The sequence below is a fragment of the Apodemus sylvaticus genome, chromosome 12, assembly GCF_947179515.1.
Source record: "Apodemus sylvaticus chromosome 12, mApoSyl1.1, whole genome shotgun sequence".
NCBI lineage: Eukaryota > Metazoa > Chordata > Mammalia > Rodentia > Muridae > Apodemus > Apodemus sylvaticus.
This window is the reverse complement of record NC_067483.1, coordinates 102,302,454-102,326,047: the sequence shown is the minus strand read 5'-3', so window position 1 is coordinate 102,326,047 and position 23,594 is coordinate 102,302,454. Positions and strand designations below refer to the sequence as shown.

Sequence of the window (23,594 nt, the reverse complement as noted above, 5' to 3'; positions counted from 1 at the left end):
TGAAAAGCAGTTATTTTTAGCTATGTCCTGAGGCCGGTAGCAGGACGTAAATTCCTCAAGAGGAGCTGCAGAAAGGAAATAACAGAATCCTCAAACTCTCCAGCTAAATGAGGAATTGCAGGAGGCCATACTGCATGCTCTTTTCTAGAAGATGGGACCACAGGTAGGCTCCCCTGCTGCCACAAAGGTGGCTTCAGCTGAAGGATGCAGCATGAAAGCAGAATGTCCATCCAAGACAAACTTAGAAGACGAAGCTGCCTGTCACCATGCCAGGAGTGGGTGCTTGCAGGACAAAAGTACTCTCTGAAGCTCAGCGGCATTGAGTTTATGCATTGCACACTCCTGCCTTCCCACCATACACATTCACACACATGCCTGACTCATGCACATGAGGAGTCCTGAGAACAGAGACCAGCATCTGAAGACACGGTCAACCATCTCACTTCCTTCTTCCATGATGAAGTTCAGTAACACATGGCCTTTGAAGCCAGTCTGGGACTTTGGATTGGTCAAGTCCCATTTCTTTCTCTGCCAGAATGAGATAATGAGATAACAGTAGTATCCAGATCTCTGGCTGTCAGGAAAGTGTGGTACTGTGGCGGCACTACTGGCACCTGTTACATTATCATAAAGGCCTCTCTTCCTGCTCATGTTTCTCCTTTCCACAGATGGACTTTTTTTTTTTTTTTTTGGACTGGATATTTTCTTTATTTACATTTCAAATATTTTTCCCTTTCCAGGTCTCCCCTTTGGAAACCCTCTATCTCATCTACCCTCACCCTGCCTCTATGAGGGTGCTCCCCCACCCACCCACCCACTCCCATCCTCCAGCCCTGGCATACCCCTACATTGCGGCATCAAACATCCTCAGGCCCAATGGTCTCTCCTCTCACAGATGTCCAACAAGGCCATCCTCGGCTACATATGTGGTCAGCGCCATGGGTTGCTCCATGTATATTCTTTGGTTGGTGGTCGAGTCCCTGGGAGCTTTGGGGGATTTGGCCTGTTGACACTATTGCTCCCTCCATGGGGCTGCAAACCCCCTCAGCTCCTTCAGTCCCTTCCCAAACTCCTCCATTGGGGACCCTTGCCCCTCCCCCCCAGCTCAGTCCAATCGTGAGCTGCCAGCTTCTGCCTCTGTCTTTGTCAGGCTCTGGCAGAGCCTTTCAGGAGACAGCCATATCAGGCTTCCATCAGCAAGCACTTCCTGGCAACCACAATAACATCTGGGTTTTGTGACTGTATATGGGACGGATCCCCAGGTGGGGCAATCTCTGGATGGCCTTTCCTTCAGTCTCTACTCCAAACTTTGTCTCCATATTTCCTCCTGTGAGTATTTTATTTCCCCTTCTAAGAAGCAATGAAGCATCCACATTTTGTTCTTCCTTCTTCTTAGCCTTCATATGGTCTGTGAATTGAACCTTGGGTATTCTGAACTTTTGGGCTAATATCCATTTAAGAGTGAATACATGTTATGTTTCTTCTTTTGTAACTGAACTACCTCACTCAGGATGATATTTTTAAGTTTCATCCATTTGCCTGAAAATTTTATGAAATTGTTGTTTTTAATAGCTGAGTATAATGTACCATATTTTCTGTATTCCATGGATAGATTTTATGTGGGGAGCTTTGATTTCCCTGGCCCTATGGCAAAGTTTAGTTGGAAGGTCAGTGACAGAGGAAAATAACAGACCAAGGATGATTTTCTATGTCATATTAAAGTACAAGTCTCAACGCAAACTCTCTGAACACAACAGGGAAGCTTCTGAAAGCTGGATTCAGGTTGAAAAAATAGGGCTGATGATTAGAGGGCCTGCAGTCACAGAGTAGGAAGTAGTGTAAAGAATTCAGGAGTCCTGGCCCACTGTATGTCACGCACAAATTGTATAGTAGGAATGGACTGGCATAGTATTTTCCTTAGTCCATTTATTGAGCTGTCATAACCAGCCAGTCTGTAAGAGTCCTCATTCCAGACAAAATGATGCCTTGAGGCCCATGTCCTTCAGTTCTTAGACTCTGGGTTCCTTCTATACTATTGAGGGGCTGATCAGGAGAGGCTTTTTCAGAACACTCCTGTAGCAGGCCTGTTTTCTTCTTACCCCTCTAACTACATGATCCTGATGACTGATTAGGAAATTTATCCACAGGCCTAGGATATACCCACCCCAGCAGCTGCTACCATACACTGCGGTCCAGAGGAGAAACTGTCTGCTGTGGTAAAGGATGGAAAGAGTTGATATACTGAGGGCCACAGCTTTATATGCCAAGATAAAGGACATTGCTCTAAAGTAGGACTCAGTGGTCAAAGGGCAGGCCCTCCTGGTGAACTCAGGGTAAGGAAGGCAGCTACCTTTGTGCCATGAAAAGCAGCAGTGTGGTATGGTTAATCACTGGGATAAAGAACTCAGATATTTGGCTTGAAGCAGACCTTCATTTGTGTGCACCTGGTCAGGGCACAAGGCTATGCTGGGAGGCTGTCTTTCTACCAGCCTGAAATGGGCTTAGTCCTGGGACCTGCCATGCAAGAGTGGCAGTACTGTTACAAAGTCCTCAGCACAGCTCTGACCATACCATGTGCTCAGGGAGCCATGACCTTTACTACAAACTTTTATTTCCAGCTCCTTGCTGTCTTCTACCATAAGACTGGTCTCAAAACAGATATTCTTTTTTTTTCTTTTCTTTTCTTTTCTTCTCCTCCCTCCCACCCCAGACAGGGTTTCTCTGTGTAGCCCTGGCTGTCCTGGAACTCACTCTGTAGACCAAGCTGGCCTCGAACTCAGAAATCCACCTGCCTCTGCCTCCCAAGTGCTGGGATTAAAGGCGTGCGCCGGAAGCCTGTGAGACTATAGTTAGTACTTTCTCTTAGCCCTGATTTTCCACTAGTGCCAAACAAGAGTGTTCTGTTTAAAAAGCTCTCCTCTCTCCATCATATCTTCTCTGTGTGTTCAGTTCATGAAGTCAGTTGTCATACGCTGTCATCTTTCTCTTCTACTAGTTCTCAAGCAGGGATATACTGTCCTAGACTTCTGAGTGACCAACGTCTTCCTCATGGACACTGTGATACCAAGCAGAGTTCACACTTGCTTCTGGGGAAAGCAAGTGCCATTAAATATTTTATTTGCAGGTCTGATGACACCATTTCACTGATTAGGATCTAGGCAGCAGGTGCTGGTGACAGCCACTTAAGGCATCTGATACCTTCCTGACCAGCTGGCAAAAAGTCAGTGACTATCCAGGAAGAAAGCGAAGGTGAGGCATTTCCAGCTCAGCTCAATGCAGGATTACCTTTTCCCACCATTGTTGTCTTCCCAGAAGGCCTAGGTGCATATTGCCTCCATGTTGTCATTGACCTCCCTTACCTCAGAGGAGGTGGTGGCAGCAGGAGTTATGGTTGTATAGAACTTTGCAATGGAGTAAAAGTACATGCTAGATATGCCACAGTACCCATGGGTAGCACCAGCATCCCCACCCTCTCCATCATTGTTGTTCTTGTCATGATTGTAGCCCCCAGCATTACCATTGTACCGATAGGCCTTAACAATTTCTCTCCATCAGTCACCTCTAGCACCATCACACTGTTGATAGACTTCACCATCTCCACCCTTTCCATTACTGCTGTCATTGCCACTTTGCAGCACAGTACAGCGTTCACTTTCAACACAGCAGTAGTGATGTCTATGTTGACCAATGCTCTACTGAATATCATGAATGGCGTACACAGCAGGACCCTGAAGATCAGAATGGAAAGAGGGCCAAACACATCTGTAGCACAGAGACCACCTGTTCCTCCTTCTTTTTCATGACAGAGGATAATCTGTCCCCTTTTTGGGTCTCCTTTTCAGTCAGATGAACTTTAAGAGCTTTGCTTCAGGAGGGGCAGTGAAAGACATTTTAAGGTTACTCTAATCTGCCATGGATGAAAAAGCAAAACTCTACAGGAAAAAAATTTATTTGTACAGAATGATGCAAAATCTTAGGGACAGGTTGTCTTGCAACACAAAGTTAAGAGTTCTTCCCTAAATGTAGGAAGTGAGTCCTGGGAACTGGTTATATTCTGCCTGGAGGCTGTGCTGTCTAGAGGACAGAAGGTATCTTCCAATGTTGGATTCAACACATGGCAGAAGGGAATGTGGTGGGAGACTTGGACCAAGAGCTGATGCTTGAGACAGATCCTCCCAAAACTCCCTAGGATTCAAGGGGAAGGAGTTCAAAAGATATAATTAGAATGGTACCTTTCTAGTCCTAGGCAGTGGCTTCCTCTGACCTTCTCTAGCCTAGTCATGGCTAGGCAAAAGTCATAACCAGAAATTGCATCTAGTTTCTGTCTTAGGAGCTCTTATATCCTCAGAGTCTTACCTCTTTAGGTTATACATACTTTCTCAGCTGGGTCATATTTACTCTCAGCAGAAAAAGAAACAAAACAAAAAACTCCCTCTTCCAAGAGAATAAGAGCTGCAGTAAAAAAGACTGAAGATATTTTTGTTTTCTGTTTGAGATGGGGTCTTCCTACATATCCCTGGGTGTTTTAGAACTCACTACATAGATGAAGCTGGCCTGGACTTCAACCTGCCTCTGGATCAAAGGAGTATGCCACTAAACTTGATTGAGGTAAGATATTAAGGGAGATCTGATCTACAGACAACCTATTCCTGGCCTAGACTGCAGAAGAGATTGTAGAGATTTTTTAAAGTAGGGTATCTTAGAGGGCTGGCAAGGGATAGCTAGAGGCAGGGTTTTGGACCTGTGATGTCAGAAGGCCTCAGTGAGCTTCAGGTTTCAATGAATTAAAATCTAGGAGGAAGAAATGTCTAAACCACAGATTTTGATGCATATCTTACCCAATCTTCCCTTGGTTTTGTTTTTTCATCTGAAGTACAATGGAAGGAGAGAAGGATGTCCTCCTTCATAGTGGGCCAAGCTGGTATTGCAGCACCAACCTCAGGCTAGTCCAGTCTTGTTGGTAAGCAGCACAAAGTGAGCAAGAATGTGACTCCAAAGGCCCTGGGGACACTGATGGCTGAAAGGCCTCAATTAGAGTGAAAGAAGTTATCTGGTATTTAAATAATTATTAGATTGAAGGAATAATCATGGGTTTGAGCTGATTTTTTTCCCTACTGTCACCCTGATGGAGTCTATAATATTATTATTCAAATGGCCATGATTCTCATTGAGAAGAGAACATGGAGAAAGGGAGAATGGGGGAGGGGAGAGGGAATGTGATGGGGTGGGGAGAAGGCTCAATGAATCTCCTGGTGACAGGACTGCAGGAGGTACGATTAGTCTTTTTCTTATTTCAGCTGTCATTCACACAGAGACACCAAGATTGTTATTAGCGTATTTTATGCAGGAGATTTAAAGGCAGAGGGGGAGGGAGGAGGGAAGAAGGAGAATTTCCTATAGAAAATAACAGGACCAAAGGAACAATTTAGATGTCACTGCTGCACCAGCTGCATGTGCTTCGTTACTGGGATGTCATTTTCCTCAGAGACTCCAGTGTTATTCGAAGCTAAGTGGCTAGTCCTGGCCCAGAGCAGGGAAGAGAGGAAAAGGTGGGGGTGGGGGAGGAAATCAGGGCTCTGATTTCTTCATATATCCAAAGAAGGTAGCCAGAGTGGTACTGTAGCCCCTCCTGTTTAGTTTTAGACAACTTGGGATAACAGTAATTACTCAGCCTTTATTTCTCTTTATAGGAAAATGGAACCTCAGTTTTTTTTTTCAAAGATGGAGTGGGGGTTAAACTAGATGCAGTCTCCATAGCTAAAAAGCTAGAGGCAAGGCAGAGAGCAACAGTGGGTTGCCTGTCCTGCATGGTGTCCTGCTCCAGTCTTTCAAAATCCCTGGGATTCCATCAAACTGTTCTTCTTTGATACTGGAGAGAGGCTGAACAAGGTGCTATCGAGGGGCCTCAGCTCAAGCCAGAAGAATAGGATAATGAGTTATGGCCCAATTGTGTCTAATCTTCCATGTTGAGGTCTTATCCAAACTTTAGAATGTATCAAAGACTTGTAAATGTATTTGAATAAAGGATCTTTACTTCACTAATCAGATCAATGTAAGGATATGAAGATAGGCTTCAATCAATATGTCCAGTATATCCACTGAAAGGAAAGTGTAGGGGGATAGAGAAATGGCTCAGCAGTCAAGAACACAGTCTTCTTTTCCAGAGGACCAGGCTTCAATTCCCAGCACTCATATGGCAGCTTACAACTGTCTGAAACTCCAGTTCTCAGGGATCCAACACCTTCACTCAGGCATAAATGCAGGCAAAACACCAATGCACATAAACGAAAAAAAAATTGTAGAAATGGGGGAGGAGAATGTAGATATAGAGAGTTAGGCATACATGGAAAGACAATTTAAGATATTTAAGGAGAAGTTATTGTCTCTTTACTGACAACAGAGACCTGGAACACAGTCTTCTTTCATAGTCCCTGAGAGCAACACCTCTGAAAACTAGATCCTCCAGCTTTTAGATCACCCCAAAACATATCTATCATTGATTCCAATACCCTGGGACTCTTTGCTACAGCAGAGTCAACCATTATCAGGGAAGAGTCATCATGTATTTGAACTTCTTAGCATGGGCATCTTTACTTTTTAGTGTTTCTTCCTCCCTCCCTCCCTCCCTCCCTCCCCCCCTCTGTGTGTGTGTGTGTGTGTATGTGTGTGTGTGTGTGTATGTGTGTGTGTGTGTGTGTGTGTGTGTGACTCATGTTTACCATTAGGAGTAGTGAATGCAGTGATACATGGTGCTGAACAGGTATTCTGTTCTGGAGATCTGTGAGTGGCAAACTGTGTCTTTCCTCCTACCTGCCCTAAGCAGTGTACAAAAGAGCCACTGCTCTGCAGCAGACTTTGGGATAAATTCCAGGATTTGCTAATATGTGCTCTTTTGCTGGAGTAAGTTTTCCTCCCTGGTCCTCTCCTGCTCCCACCCTCCACTTCTACCCAGAACCACTGGCCATCACACCAGGGAAGGGTTTCTGTTGCTTTTATCCCCAGGTTTCTCTGAGGGTTCTGTTTGAGTCCTGGAAACCACACCAGATCCCCTGTGGTCTTAGCAAAAAAGCCCACTGTTTGTCATTTCCTCGAATAAGCTATCAAAAGTTTGGAGTTGTATCTCTGACTTATGAAGGGTCCCAAGATGTGCACTCATGTGAGGGACTGGTATGGGACTGGGAGGTGGGGCTAATGTTTCTTTCTGGGATACTGGCTGGGATAGCTTTACAAAGTCAAAACAAGATTCATTATCCTGGGCCAGGGGCAGGGAGATACACTGCCTGACCTTGCAGACCTGCCCCATATGTCATGAGCCTGTCAGAAATCTCCCAGAATTCCCTTTATTATCTAAAGGTCGCCTCCAGGGCAGAGCTGAGAGAGCTACATGGTATTAACTAAACTACAGGAGCAATCAATTTCAACCAGCTGCCTTTCCTGCCACCCAACCTGCCCCCCCTTCATGGGGGCTCTGCCTTTTTCAACCCCCTTTGGGGAAAGGACAGGGGAAAGCCTGCTTTGCTAAAGGAATCTTTCATCTAGCTGGAAAGAATCAGGGTACATTAGCATGTTCTAAAGCTGTGGAAGCTGCTCCTGGGAGTACACCCATCCTCCGGACTAAGGAGGGCAAGAGAAGGTAGTCTATTGCTCCCTTGATATAGACATCTTGACATCATCTTAGCAGTGAGTTGCTGCTCTGATAAGCATTACTAGGTTAAAGCACAGGAAAAGCAATTCCCAGTCTCTTTCCAAAGGGAATGAAATATAAGCATGGGACTATATTCTTGCTAGGTCAAATTCATTGTTAGGAGACATCAGAGTGTAAGGACCATGAGTAGGATGACCATAGAAATGAAACTAATAAAGAGTATCCACCACTGCTATTCTTTATTAGTTACCAGCTATGTTTCCTGTGCTACTGGGAGTCTTACTATCTTAAGGTTCATAGGTAATCTACAATTAGCAAATGGAGCCAAACTGAGAAGCCAAGAGAGAAACTTAGGTGGTATCCTCAGCTAGAAGACAGAGCTTTACATGGCCAATGTGTTTACCCCAGTGTTTTCAAGTGACTACATTTCTAAAATTTACTTTCAGTCAAACCCTCTTATTACAAGTCTGGTAAAATTCACCGGAACATTAAATAAACCCCAGTGAGTATTTTATTGGAAGCTATATGGTCCTCTTTAAACTTACCCTAAGTGGTCATTTATTATAGTAAGAGAGCAGGATTCGACTGGGGCTAACCTCAGATACAGGAAGGGTCTAGAGTGTTCTATAGTGAAAGCCTTGAGGACAGGCAGTCACCTTTCAGAGCAACTCCATTTGATCTAGTGGAGAGTGAGAGAGCATTTTTTCTTTCTGCCCTTCTTTACCATATAGGGAAAGTCTGCATCTCTTGCAGGAATGAAATGGAGCAGGAAAGCAGGGTTAAAAATCTCCTACTTCAGTGATGAAACAAATTGCAGTTATTCTACATAATACTATATTATGCTGCCTTTAAACATAATGTTTTCAGAAAATGAATGACATAATTTTAGTCCACACCAGCAGGAGAGAGGAGAAACAAAAGGTCAGGAAAGAAAAAGCCAGAGTACTAGGCTATCACTTCACCTACCACTCCATTCTCCATTGACTACAAGACTCATGGATATGACCCCTAAGTCTGCCACAGCTTTTTCTTCTAAAAGCATAATCTTCCAACCTACCCCACCCTGCCTTTCCAGACCAGGTGAAGGACTTCCTGCTTCTTTTTACAGACCATTCATTCTGCCCTTTGTGGCCTAAGGCCAGATGAGTTCCAGGAAAAAGGAACTTGTTCCATCCCTAATGCTTCTGCCTTATGTTAGGAACAGTGGCTATCATTATTGCTGATTTAGGATGTCTGTCCATATCCAGAAGCTATAGCTTCCCAAGTCCAGAAGGGTGGCCTTCTCCCCTGATCATAGTACTGCCTTCCCTGGGATAGTATTTGTATAATAGACATACCATCACCACTCAGGCCTTCATTTGTGGCAGACTCTATTGGAAGCCACCTGCAGCTAAGACCCAGAGTCACACATCCTGCAAGTGGTCCTGTCTCTCAGATCCCTTGGCTCATGCTGCCAGGCACATGGGCAAGATGAGGGACTCACCCTGGAAATACTTGGCACAGCTCCCTATTTTTGCCCAGAAAGGCTCCAACCCCTGGATGCCTAAGACCCTGTCCCTCCTGCTGGATTTTTTTTCTCCTGACATTATTGACTACCTCTGTAAGAGTGATTTTACTTCCAATAGAATTCCTACAATCCTTGGCTCAGTTTCCTCCTCTGTGGAGCTCTCTTCTAAAATCCCCCACCTTCAAATTCTGCATCACCTCTCCAAGCCCAGCCTACTTTTCACAGCTCTTCCAGTCATCTAAAGTCAGTGGGAAATGCTGGTTTCAGCACCTACTTATGCTCCCATCAAAGTGCAGTATAGACTCCTTTGTTTGTGACAACATCCTGTCTCCTTACTGAGACAGACATTGAAGGCTGGACTTATATTTGGTACTTGCTAGACTGCTGGCAAGGTGGGCAAGCAAGTTCCTTTCACTCAGAAATGCACTTGGTCTGATCCTGAGCAGTAAAGAAAAGGAAATGAGCACTTGTTTAGTGTTTCTCAGCTGGCAATATCCCTGATAAGTCTTCATGGAGGAATGGTTTGATCTATCTATCATGCTTGGTTCAAAGATTTACTATAACTGATCATTTGGAGCTCATGGAGAAGTATGGGAACAGTTTGTAAGGAACCAAGCTGTTGTTCACCTTGAACTAATGGAAGAGAGTCACTGGGTGGGTGGAGAAAGTGGTCAGAAGGAGAAAGAAGGGATCACGTCAGCTTGTGCAGAAAGTCTCAGCAAAGAACTCCAGAGCCATAGCCCACAGAATAATACAAGTATATAGTAATAAAAATATGGCAGTTTGGCCACATGATGTGATCAAGAACAGAATAGGGAAGGGAAGGTGCCCTAGGAAGGTTCAGAGCAGAACATGTCTGTAAGGAGGTTGCTGCAACTCCCTATGGTACTTGCTTAGAATAACTGCTGCATAAAAAATACATGATATTTGGAGACAGAGCTGTGCTCAAATCTTACCCTCTCTGGTTGGGTTACCTTGCACATGTTATTGAACCTCTGGAAGAAGAGAACCTTACTTTCCTCTCTGTAAAAAGACACCTAACAGGGTTGAAGTAAGAATCAAGGAGACAAGGGTATGACTTGTTTTGTAAACTCTGAGTTAACACTAGTCACTACTGTTTCTGTTTTGTAAGAAACACTGTTCACCATTCCATAGGCATTAGTGGCTGTTCAAAGGTCAATGGGTGATTTCTTATAGACCAAGATGCTATGTTCCAGACTGGGTGATAGGTTACCATCTAGAACTTTGCTTTGGAGGCCTAGCCCTCTTGGACTGAATCAATGCTGCAGGCCCTCTCCTTTCTGCCCTACTTACCTCAGGTCTCTAATCACCTGGAAGTCTTCTGGTTGCACCATGTTTTGGCCCCCCTCTCACACCCTCATGGTCTCTGAATGAGTCAAAATGGGAAGGAAGACTAGATGTCAATATCACAAGGAAGAGGCAGAGGAGGTGCTGAGATGGCAGCCCAGCAGGCAGAATCTCACATTCCCCAACCTCTTCCACACAGGGTTTGCTCATTACATGAATAAAGAATTTCTCTTTCATCCTATTTTCTTAGCTTCTCTTTCCCAGTGTGTGTGTGTGTGTGTGTGTGTTTTTCCTGAATCAAGACCCAGCCTTAGAATAGGAGTCTTCAGTTTTTCTCAAGGAGGCTAATGAAACAGCGCCTTCCTGCCCACCATCAGTCCTTATTATCTCTTCCTTTAAGGCTGACTCTTGCAGAACAGATACTGTCAAGCTGCCTGTCTAAGGTAGCAGGCAAGTTCACATACACATTTCCAGCATAGGAGGTATCATGAAGCTAGCTAAAAGTAACTGATGGAAATGTAGGGGTGGGTGGAATTCCTGGCAGAAATCTGTCTATTTTAGAACCTCATCTGTGCCAAAATACACAGGTATCCAGACTCCTCACTACCTGCAGTGAGGGGAACAGAGAAACATACTTTGGAGACCTCTGAGACATTATCATCTCTAGACAGACACTTCAAAGTCTTGGGCCACAACCTGAGGTTGTGAGGGATGAAAAGAACTCCCCAGTGAGGACTAGAAAAATCTGGCCCAGGATGATGAATGGGGTGTGAGAGAGAAGTCTGGAAAAGAGTAAACAGCCAGGAGGTAGCTGGAGTGATGGGGAGCCAGGGGTGAAGAGAAAGAATGTGGAGGTCAAAGAGCAAAGAAAATGCCCCTGCAGCGATAGGCTGGAGATCCAGTGTATTACTCCCAGGCGTTGCTTGTGCATGGATGTGCTCCCTTCACTCCATGTGTGCGTACAAGCCAGCTCTCTCCCAGACATATTCAAACCCTTCCAGAAAACCTTCCTTATGTGTTGTTCCAAGTCTCCAAGGGACTCCATGTTGAAAAGTGACTGTTGTTTCTTAAGACAGTCACCCCATTGTTATGTCCCTCATGCAGGTTTGTGAGAGCCAATGGCCTTAGCATTGCTGCTTCACAGGCAATAAGACTGGAGGATAGTCCAGGTTAACTATTTTGGTTAAGATTCTAGGCATGCAAGGATGAAGGACATGGACTCTGAGCTTGGAGAGTTACATAGACCATCTTGCTTATCTGATACCTGGAGTTCCAAGTGAGTGTCACTAACTGCTATTTCCAAGAAGAAATTATCTTCTTCAGGGGTCCCCATACAGTTCTGGGTAGGAAACACTGTGTCTAGAGTTGGGTATACCTTGCTACCATCCTTTGTGAATGGTGATTGGGTTTAAAAGCTGTCACTGAGTTGAATTCTTGGGAACCTCTGAGAGCTGCTGACCAGCCATCAAATGCCACTTGGCTCTTGCCCAGGTCTAGCTGATGGGAAGTAAGGCTGAGGTCTCTGAGCCCTGTTGACAACCCCAGGAGCTGCATGGGTGTTGGTAGATGAAAGAGCCCAGAAGCGCTAATGAATGCATTCTGAGACTAGTGTGCCAAATTCTCCCTCCTCAGCCTGACCATCCCTGTGGGCAGGAAACCTGCTGCCAGCTCCCTTTTGAAGACCACTATGTCTCTGCAGTCGGGGTAAATTGCAACAGATCCTGCCTACTGCCCTGGAGGCTTCTTTCCCTGACTCAAGTCTCCTAGCTCTGAGCCCCACCTCTGGTTCTTCTATCCCCAGACATGGCAGATCACTGATTAATTCAGGGCTGTTTAATAACTCTTCTATTTCAATGAAACAAGCTGTCTTGTTTTCTTTATTTTTAACACTGACTTTCGTTTTTTTGCTAAGCATCTTACTGTCATTTAAATTTCTCTGTCTCCAACCAAGCTGATAATAGACTGGAGTGAGCAGCTGCTTCAGTCCTGTTTATGACAGTGATTAGAAGTTAGAGCTGTGCTAGCCGAGAATTGACCAAACCTCAGTTCAGCAGCTCTGCCCCTGCATGTAAAGAGAGTGCTAATTTTAACATGATTAGTAGTGCTCTGGCTCCAGGGGAAACCAGGGTTAATCCTAGCCCAGCCTTCCTAGGACCCTGCTCTGAGGCCAGCTATGGTAACAAAGTTGTGAGTACTAATTCCACTTGGGAATTATGATTAGTAGCTGTGGGTCATTTGTTTAGACCTGAAACTACCCTGTTCTCCTCTATAGTCCTTCCTCCAGTGAATTTGCTGACAAACAAAGCAAGGGACTCCAGCCTGCAGGGCCAGAAGTGGATAGAGAACTCAGTAATCAACTAGTTAGCTTTTCTGACCCACCCTTCAAATATGCAGAAACATTTCCCAAACATTCTACATATTACATCTGCTTGTTTTTTAATCTATAAAAAACAACTCATTACTGGAGACCTGGTTATCTTTGAACTATTGCTTGCTTCTCCAAATGATGTAGATCTTGTCCTCTGTAGATGGCCTCTGCCTGAGTTGGATATCTCTAGTTCATGTCTCTCTTCCATTTTCCACTATATACATATGCATATACATATGCATATACATATACACACACATACACACACACACACACACACACACACACACACACACACATATAGAATGATTGTTTGTATGTTCATGCTCTCCTACCCCACTCATATCATGAGAGCCAGAGGGGTGACTTACCTTCCTTCCATCATGTTTAGTCCCTGGCTCGTATTCTATAAACATTTGTTCAATCAAACTGAATTAGCTGGTTCCATGTTCAAACTCCTTATAAAGCACATTTCCCTATCTGAACGGATCCCTGACTAAGCTTTCCTTCCTCTCTAGATCAGTGTTTTGGTCCTTCCACTGTACAAACCAGCAGTCATGCCCCTCACTTCCCTTAACTCCTTACCCCCAAGGCTTCAGAGCATAGTTAGGAGAGCACTGTAACAACAATCTAGGGGGTGTGTAGCAGAAGTTAGAAATATGAACCAGTCCTCTGATTATCCCCTCCTCCACATCCATCCCCATCCTTCAAGGCCAGGCACAGCTGCCTGGGAAAGCTCACAGGTGCAAAGGGCATAACCCTGGTGGCCTGACACTCCCTGCCTCTTGCCCCTTTGCAGGCAGATCCCTGAGAGTCAGAGCTCTTGGTCTGTGCCTCCCAGCCAGCAGTCTGCAGGCAGCTGCTGGGGTCATTGTCTCAGCCTCTTCAAGTTGTGAATGCTGAGTCTATAGAGACCGAAACACAAACAGTGCCCACAGTGCCTCTCAGGAGGGAAAGGCCGCCTGGCCTTGCCAGAGCCATTGACTGTGCAAATAGCAAGACTGGAGATGGATGGAGGAAAGCTGGTTGGAGCTATTGAAAAGAGGGGGAGTCTTTCTCCCCACACTGTTCAGTGCCAGTAGGAACTGTGGATGTGTGCTAAAGGCCAGCAGATGGGCAGAAAAGAGGCATGGTGAGTTCTCCTGAGGATACTGCTTCATCATGAGCTGTGTGTCTAGCCAAACCCAGGAATAGTGAGATGAGCATGTAACTGGGTAAAGGATGGCAGCGAGAGGCTGGAGAGAGATGTGGTAAAGTATGCAGGCTAGTGGGCAGGAAGTACGGTGAATAATGACTTTCTGTGTGATGCAGGACAATCTACCATTCAGCTTGGGCTTGGGTTTCTTAGCTATTATTTGAACTTGTGTTAAAGCTATTTTCAAATACTCAGGCATACTTCCCAAGTGTTCTACATATCACACCTGTTCATTTTGCAGCTCATGTTTAGTAAAGAGAATTGAGGCATCATGTCATGCCTGTTTCCATTTTCTCAAGCAGGCTTTTAGATTGTACTGCCAAGCATGCAGGGATATCTTTTCAACATAATGTTCCCATGTGCTATACTCCAACAAGGAATGAGGCCCTCTCCCAGCTTGGCCAGAGGACAGTGTGCAAGTCTAAGAGATGACAGCTGATGCTTTCCCCCAGCTGTGTTACATGGCATGGCCAATGGTGGGTAAAGGCCATGGATTGGACCCAAGCCTTTGGGCCCTCTGGACCTGCCAACACTCTTCCTATTGTGTTTTTCCTGTGCACATCCATTTCTGTGTAAGACAGCACCTCCTAACTACATCCAGGAATCTGAAACCAAGGAACTAAACTGCCATTCTTTTTCTGGAGGTTGACTCTCAGAACAATGCCAACTGACCCCCTCTCAGACCAGGTCCTTCTCTACTCCTAAGAGTAGAGGGTACTAAAAACCCCAAACACAGCAAAGTGTTTCTCAACTCCCATATTTAAATGCCAGTCATAAACAATGCCTGTGGCCTCAGCACCAGGGCTACCATGGGTTTTTCCTCTTTCCAGATTCCACTGAGTATCTGGCTCTTTATGCTCTAACACACAAATTTTCTTTAAGATCTTGCCTTTTTAGAAAATTCTAAATAAATATAGAGAGACTATGGCATGTGTGTGTGTGTGTGTGTGTGTGTGTGTGTGTGTATGTGTGAATAAATTGAGAACATCCCTGGTTTTACTCTGCTCTAGATTTTAGAATAACTTTTCCAGTTGGCAGCACTCATCATTTTTCTAACTCCCTTAACGCATCTTCTGCCTAGCTCCAGAAGCACAGACAAATGAAAGCTCTTGAACATTCCCCAAACAAACAAGCAAGCAAGCAAGCAAACAAACAAACAAACAAACCCTACCACATGCACAGAGACAGAGGTACTGGGTGGGAGGGAGGAATCAGCTCACCAGAGTGTCAACATGCTCCCCTCTCCCTCCTGCTACCAGGGAGCAAATGGAGATATGGAGCAGTCAACAGGTGAGAAGCCCTCAGGAAGGGTGCAGAAAGTGTGAAGGGAAACCCTTTGTTCCTCCTTTGTTCTTATGTGGCAGGAGCCTGTGTGATGCCACACTCTTCCTGGCCATCTGTCTGGCTCTTAGTAGGCCTCACACCCTTTGTGTGAGGCTTCCTGGTCCCAGCTACACATGTGGTTCATATTACTCTCTGGGTGCTTGAGTTGAAAACCTGGAGGGATTGCTGCCTGGGTATTCAGATAAGAACTTCATACTTCTGGATAAACCTGGGGGTGTTTACAGAACCTAGGGGTATCTCACAGAAGTCCTGGTGCTGCAGGTTTCTGTTACTAACAGTGAAAGACTAAGTTGGGAAGCTCCAGGCAGGTTGAGGCTGGGGATCAGACATCCTACTCTAGGTCTCTGGACACCCACAGAAACACCAGCACTTAGACTGGAAGTGGAAACCCAGAGTAGGGCTCTGCTGGCTCAGGATGAGGAAGGAGTCTGGTTTCTACTGAGAAATGGTCTCTCAGGAAATTCAGAAACCAGGCTCTTCTCCTTCAGGTATTTTTTTGTTCCGTTCAAAGATAGTGAAGAGGGGGAAATGGGGGGTCTGGGACAGACAGGAAAGGTGGGAGGTCAGAGGCCAGTGTAATATTTATTCAGCTCAGTAGAGACCTTTCACTTTTAGAAGCAAGAAAAAACTTCAAAGCTACAACATCCCCTTCCACTTTGCCAGCCTGTAGGTCCTCTGTCTCTACAGGGAGGCAAAGCTCTCTACCCACCCTTTCTGAAACTGCTCCTCTCCTTGCCTGTCTCCTGCTTAGAAAGATCATGTGCCTGGTATGATTACAGTAAAGTTGTCATGGTGGCTTCCCAAGCAGTCTGAACTGTCCCTGGAATGCTCTTACTCACTCTGAGCGAGCCTCACATAAGTTCTCTCCATCCACAGCAGAGTAGATGTATTGGGTTGACACTTGAGAGACCAAGTTGCCAGCTATAGTACAAGCCTAAACTCCAGAGATTCTTCACAATGGATAGATTATCAGGCTCCTCTTCATGAGAAACTCATTCGAATACCCACACAGATGTTCCAGGGCATAACTATAAGGGCTTCTCAGGTCTCTTGAAGCCCAGGCCTATTCTTAGTCTGGAACACCTTAGTACAAGGCCCCCCCAACCTAAGGTTCAGGGAGTTCTACTTCCCAGAATGGGATTAGAGTCCCCAAGATTGCTGACATCTGCCTTCTTTTAACCTCCCTTTGCTAGCCTTCCTTGGTCTTCATCTCAGGATTCATTCAAGACACTCAGACTGAAAGAGGGACAAGCAGACATTTCCTGTTGAACCACACTAGTGTCCACACTTCCAGTTCTGGGATATTGGGGAGGAATGCAGCAGGAAAACCTCTCCAGACTTTGCTGGAGAAATGGTGCTGTAGGAAACAACTCCAGTGCTGCCTAAACACATGGGGGAGGGGCAGAGGGTAGGGAGGTAGAATTATATGGCTCCTACTAACAGGACCCTGGGATTTCTCAGACATTAACCAGTTTCTCCCGGAAATCTACCAGGGTACAAGCTCTGAGCAACACCCTTCTCTTCAGGAAGCGAAGAAGTTGGCTAGAAGTGGCTAACCCCACCCTGCCTTCTTTGACTGGTGCCTGGGACTATGTGGCTTATGCAGTTCTCTCCCACAGTTCCAGATGTTGTGGTTGTGGTTCCTTGAAGGCAGAAGCTTTCGCTCTTCTATCCTTGGGCTTTGAGTTACCACATTTTTGGCAGTATACAAGTGATCAATCTCCAGCTATTTAAACCTGAATGGATTCTGATTCCTGTTTTCAGTGTCTGTGTGGTTTACCATAAGGGGCAGAAACAGTAGCTCAAATACTCAAGTAATGTTCTCTTAACACCCAAAGGAGAAACCAAAGCTGCAAGGTAGACTGCCTAAACATAAAAAAGAAAGTCTGTGAGTCTGAGTCTTCACAGAAGGTGGGGAAGGGCAGAAATAAGTCTCCCAGAAGGCTCTGGAAGCCTCTGAGGTGTGTGTGTGTGTGTGTGTGTGTGTGTGTGTGTGTGTTGTGCATGTATGTACACACATGCATGTTGGGGGTCATAAAGGGAAGAGTAATTTTCCTTCAGTCCATGCCCTATAGCCCCTCCCCACCCTGCTTCTGAAAGACAAGTTGAATTTATTGCCTTTCCTCTCTTCCTGAAAGTAATTTCAGGCAAGTAAAAGCAGGATTAAACTTTCATAACAGGACACATTTATCTTATTTTGCTTCTTTCTTTCCCTGTGTCCTCCCTCCACTCTACTCTTGTCCCTAGGTAAGTTTAAGCCAGAGGGAAGCTGAGATTATCGGGGGATACTATCAGACCTGGAGGGGACTGATCTCTGATTCCCTGCCCATTCCCAAACTTCAATATTTTTTCCATCTACCACTGGACAGTTATAATCTCTGCGGATGAGAGAAGCCTCTGCACTCTGTGCATGTTCTCTCTCAATATTGTCCTCTATCGAAATGAAAGGGGGAATTAGAATTCAGAGACAGGCTCCCAGGGAGAATATGAAGACAAAGATTAAGTCAGTGATACAACGTTGACATGTGTTTAGTTCCTGAAAGGTCTTTTTTAAAAAAAAAAGTCTCTCTCAGAGCACTGTTGCCATTGCTGAGACTGGCTGGAAATCCACACTAGGGAGTGAAAAGGAGAGAGGGCCTGTGACAGGTACTTGGGGATGGGCCAAAATTTTCTTGCTGTTAAAAAAAAAAAAGACAAGAATCTCTTGATGAGACATCCAGGACTGAATTGCCTGCTGACTTGAGTATAATATCCCTTCCCCTAGCCACCCAGACATAAACTGGCTGGGTTAATCTTCTCTCAGCTCCCTATACCCAGACAAGTTCTATGGGGCTGGCCTCTCGGAATCACACACACACACACACACACACACACACACATACACGCATGTGCATGCGTGCACCTATACATTCCCTATGATACTAGTCTCCCCTGTAAGCCTGGTGAACACTTTATAATGAAGCTGACCCTTACTTCTTGGATCCTTCTCTCCTCTGATCTCCTTCCTCTGTGTCAAACGGGTGAAAAGTTCCAGCTCTGCCCTCTGCCATTCCAGTTGTGGTCTCTGGGTAGTAATGGCTGGGAGTTTCCAATATAGCCCTCCCACTCCCCCCAAAAAGAAAATTAAAAAGAAAAAGCACAAAAGCCAGTATTTCAGAACCTGTGGTTTTGAAGAGTCCCCTCTAGTGGAGAAAACCTGCTACTTTGGCTTCCTGCATCCCAGAGCCTCAGGCTCTGAGCTCACTGAAGGAGCCTGGGGCTCAGTGGCTGGCTCTCCCATCTCAGCACACTGTCAGTTTCTTTATCTCCCCCGTCTCCAGCCTGTTTCTCTGTTTATCTGAGACCTTGTATAACATCCTGACTTCTATTATGGCAGGCATGCCTTCATGCCTGTGTCTTGAGCTTTGTGCTCCATCTCTACTTGCTTTTCTGTGGAGTTCAGCAAGGCATCTCTGATGAGCCAAGTGCTTTGGGAGGACCTTGTGGAGATCAAGTGATCTAACCTCAGATATCTAAAACAGGACCAGGGGCTAGAGGCATTCAGAATCTTTAGTGACCCAGTCTTTCAGTAGGAAGAACAAGAGGCTTTGTTCAAACTCCCTCCTCTATCACCCGCTAACCTATTTTCAAACAAACTGGTCTCATGGGTTGATCTATATGTCCAAAACCATTTGTACCCAAATTGCTTGGGGTTCTATGTGAAGCCAGACCTCTCAACTCTCCCAGGTCTTATCTTCTCTTCAGTCTCTGACTGCACCCTGACATGTAAACAGCTGGCAAAGCCTAGGCAAAAGGACAGGTAGAGGAGGGGGTGCTTGAAGAAGAGGAGGGGAGAATGAATGGGTCAGGTACTATGCTAGGGGCTATAGGAAGGCAGCAGGGAGGGGAAACACCAATCACTCTGCTCAGAGAAGAGAAGACTGCTGGGGAACACCTGCTGGTTCTCAGGGCTTCCCAGAGATATCCTGCCACCCAGATGAGAGACTAGGCCAGACCAAGTCAGGATAATGATTAGCCAGACGCTGGAGCAGGCAGGGAACTTTCTTGAAGAGCTCATTCGTAAGCCTTTCTTGCCAGTCTCTCTTCCTTCTCTCATCTTATACTAGAACTCCATAGGGACCTTATCCTCAACAAAAACAATTCTCGATTCTACTCTTGCCCTCCAATTTAATATTGAGTAATGAGTTGTGTAGAGTTCCATTTGCCCATATACTAGGAAGTGGAGCCCAAAGAATTCTGGAGACTGAGCAGAAGAGAGGGGGTGGCCCCTTCAGCCATTCCCAACAGGCATGGTGGGACCAGCTGTTTGACCCCATAGGAACTGCCTTTCTTTTTGTCTCCACAGGGGGTTCACCTTTAGAAATGATAAAAAAAAAAAAAAAGCAGGGGACAGCACACCCACCCCTCATTTGCTCTAATCAGGCATGAAATCTTTGTAACTAAGTGAAAAAACTGTTTTCCCATAAGGGAATCAGTTCCATTCATCATTGTTTGAACTGAGCATATGTGATGGGGAGAAACAGAACACTCACATAGAATGAACTAAAAACAGACAGCCCTGGGTGGGGGGTAGCAATGGGAGAAAGGTAGTGTTGGGGTACTGTACATATTAGCTATAAAAACTTCATCCAGCACCTCAAAGCCTGCTTCTCTTGCTTCCTTGAAGGCAGTCTTGGATTATTCCAGTTAACAGACTGTAACACAATGTTCCTGTCTCTTTATGATCTGCGTGGGGTTGGGAGGGAGGTTGGCTCTAGTTGCCTCTCCATTTGCCATGATGGACAGAAGTATATTGTACCCTAGTCTCTCTGTGCAGAGACAGCTGTGTGGCAATACAGGAAGACAGCTGGGGAGGTGGGGGGACTGGAAATAGGAATTGCCTCCCCAACACCAAATCCTGTATCTTCCAGAGGCAATCATAGAAAGCAAGGTGGAATAGAAACCATAAGGCTCTACAGTGATGACTCCAGCACCAGAAATATTTCGGGATTGCTCGTGCTGGCAAGCTTAAAGCTCCTGCCAGCTGCTGTCCTGTGTATTTAAGCATGTCACTGGCTTCCCCTCCTGCTCCTGTGTTTCCTTGCCCATGAAATAAAGATTAGCTGAATAATCAGGAGTATTTGTGAGCAGGAGAGGGGGCCTAGTAGAGGCTGTTCTTTGAGGCTTCCCAGCCTTATTTAGAGCACATAGCTCCTGCAAAACAGATGCTGAACTTAAGCATCTACCACATCTACAACTTCTGGTCAAGAATGATGGAGGGCAATCCTTCATTGACAGTCTAGGGACAGGAGAGATGGATGTTCAGGGCAGCTCTGATAGGGACCAGCAGCCTTGGGGTGGCACAGCCTTGAGCGATGATCATGTTATTATTGTCTGTTCTTCCTTTAGTCTTAGGTCAAAAGGTCAGCTGTTCTTCACCCCTGCCTGAATCCAGTCTGTGAAGGTCCTTGTCCCTATGCCCTGACAACAATGAAAAGGGTACAGCTGAGACTCCTTTTCCAGGTTGTACCTAAGCAGGGAAAATCATCCAAGTCATTGTCACTTCAGGGCTTGCCGCTTTTTAGCAGAGTGCCCTCTGTACATGGGTCAAAAGCCATGTTCTTTTAATTGTTTTTCAAGACTATTTACCCCTTTCCCAATGCAAAATTTCTGAGGATAGTATGGGAACAGAGAGGTCAGTCAGTCTTCACAGTCCCCCACCCCCATTAACAATAGTTTTTTTTTTTTTTTTTTTTTTTTTTTTGGACAGGAATCCAAAAAAGATAAAAAGAAGGTAATACTAGCTAGTGGCAGTAGAGGAAGTTGTGGGATGGGTGGGGGCTTAGCACTAAGAGGAGGTGGTGTCAGGTAGAAGACAAAAAAGCAAGCCTCCTAGGGTACAGGGCCAGATTCCACTCTGTTTCCTTGGTTCCCTGCCCTCTCTCAATTTTCCACCCCTAGGCCACCCAGCAGAGATCACAGGTAATTACTTCCAATGATGCTCTGTGGGGAGAAGAGAAGTTAATGAATTCTTCTATCTGCCTGCCTGGAGGTCAGAGGATGGAGGTCTGCTAGCAACTCTAGGAGTTTTCCAGGGAGATTGCACAGAAAGTTGTGCATTTCAATTAGGAACAGCTGAATTGCTCTAGCCAGGGCTAAGCTCTTCTGGGGACATTGGTTCTCACTGGAAAACCCCAACATTCAGAGCCAGCCCAGAGGGAAGAATGAAGTTTCAAGATCTGGAAAGAGAGTCAGTACGACGGGCCTGCTATTGTGTGGAATTGCAGAGAGCTGAACCTGACTCCAGGTCTGTTGAAAGCAGCCATCTCAGCATTGCCTGCGGTCCAGCCCAGGTCCTCAACTGTACAGACTAGGTCCACTGCAAGGATGGCTGTGTCTCAAAATGTCTAATCTTCCACAGATGGGCCTTCAGAGACATCTGGTAGCTTCATTCCCCAGAGCTATTCACCTCTGTCGTTCACATGGATGGCTAGGGAGTTAAGCAGTCTACAATCTTGGTTCTCCACAGAACTAAAGGACAACTACCGGCTCTCCTTTCCATTGGTAGTGACTGACCTGCTCTCCCAAGTTTGCCCCAGCTTTTTCTCCCTCTTATCTCTACATGAGCTATTTGAGGAGGTAGCTCCTCCTAGGGCAGGAGTCATGTTGAACAGGTGGACATTTTTGAGGGCCCTGGGAAGGACATTTTCAATTTTTGATATACAGATCAAGATGAGCATTTATGAAGACTACCTATGAGTAAAAGAAACTGGAATTTTCTAAGATCCTATCACTTCGTGAGGTAGAGCAAAAAAGAGTACACGGAGGGAAATGAGCTTTAAGGAACCTCTTGGACTCTGGACAAACTCCCACTTCAACCAACACCACTGTTGCTCAAACCAAGGGGGCCGGCCCCAGCTGGGCACCATGCCATGGGGGATGGGGACAGGAATACTTAACCACCACAGTGCTTCCAAACCCTTTCTCACAGCCTCCTGGAACGCGCGCAAAAGACGCCTTCTCCTTCCAGATGATTCCCTATCTACTGAACCACTGGAATGGCCAGCGGCCACCCAGGACTACACTGCCTGGTGAACGCCCCCCAACTGGCCTCTGGCCATAGTCGCCCCAGTCTATCTCGCTAGTGCCACTAAGGCCCTCTCTGGGTTCCAACCCTGGGACGACCTCGCTGCTCAGGCGCTCCCCAGAGCTGCAGACAGCCGGCAGGTGCGCGCTACAAGCGCGCCACGGAGCGCCAGAACCATCGGAGCCGCCGGAGTCTATGGCCCGGAAACCTGGACGGGAGACTGCAGCTGCGAAAGTGGCGGATCACGCGCGGATACTCGCCGCCACAACCAAAGCCAGGGCCGGGGCCGGGACCCCAAGGGGACCTGGGGAGGCTGCGCCGGAGGAACCGCCGCGGGAGCGCGCTCGGGGAAAGGGCGGAGGGCGCCGCTTACCCAGCTCGGCGGTGTCTTCGTCCGCTTGACTGGCGGTTGCCTAGGGCAGCGTGTGCCCAGTCCTGCCGGACCTGAGTCACACGGGCAGCAAGGTCCACATGGAACCCCGGATCATTAAAATCCTCGGCCCGTGCCGCCCGCTTGTCTGTATTCCTGGGATGCCCCCCGAATGGTTCCTCGCGTCTTCGTCCCGGTTGCTCGCGCGCAGGGACAGGGTTGCGAAGGGGCGTGGGGTCCCGCAGCGTCCCTCCGGGGCGGCTCAAAGCCGGGTGTCTTCAGGTTTCTCCTACACGACTTTCCGGGCTGCTCTGACATCAGCGATCCCGCGCTTCCTTCCCCTCTGCTCCTGGCCCGCTCGGCCCTATTTCCTCCAGGAACTGCTGCCAGCTCTGTCTGCGACCGGGCCGTAGCTCTCCGCGGCTCACGGGTCCACCAGATCTGATCGCTCGTCTTCAGCTGAAGGATCCCGGCAGCTGCTCCCGCCGCCCCCGCTCGGCTCTGCGCGGACAGTGCTGCGCGCAGCGCGGCTCAGCTCGGCTCCGGTGGCGGCGCCCTCAGCCGGCCTCCTATATTACGGCTCAGCTCATTAACATAGAGGCCGCGTTAACCCCCTCCCCGCCCACGCGCCCCGCCCGCGCAGAACGAATACCCTAGCCTGTCTACCCAAGAACCCGCAGAGCTATGGCTCTGCCGGTGTTCTCCTCGCTCAGTTTGGACCACCAGACACTGTCTGTAGTCAAGGGGCCAGAAAGGTTGTACCAGGGTTGAGGGAATTGTGTCTTGGGGCT

The 23,594-nt window shown here is 46.7% G+C and overlaps 1 protein-coding gene across 1 annotated transcript in view; it reads right to left on the bottom strand.

Moving 5' to 3' along the window:
• The window catches only part of Plxna2 (plexin A2), a 198,642-nt gene extending 175,300 nt beyond the window's left edge, over positions 1–23,342 (bottom strand). The window contains exon 1 of the mRNA XM_052200345.1: positions 22,807–23,342. The gene's annotated coding sequence lies outside the window, so the exon portion shown is untranslated. The remainder of the gene's footprint in view (positions 1–22,806) is intronic.
• Positions 23,343–23,594: the final 252 nt, after the last annotated feature.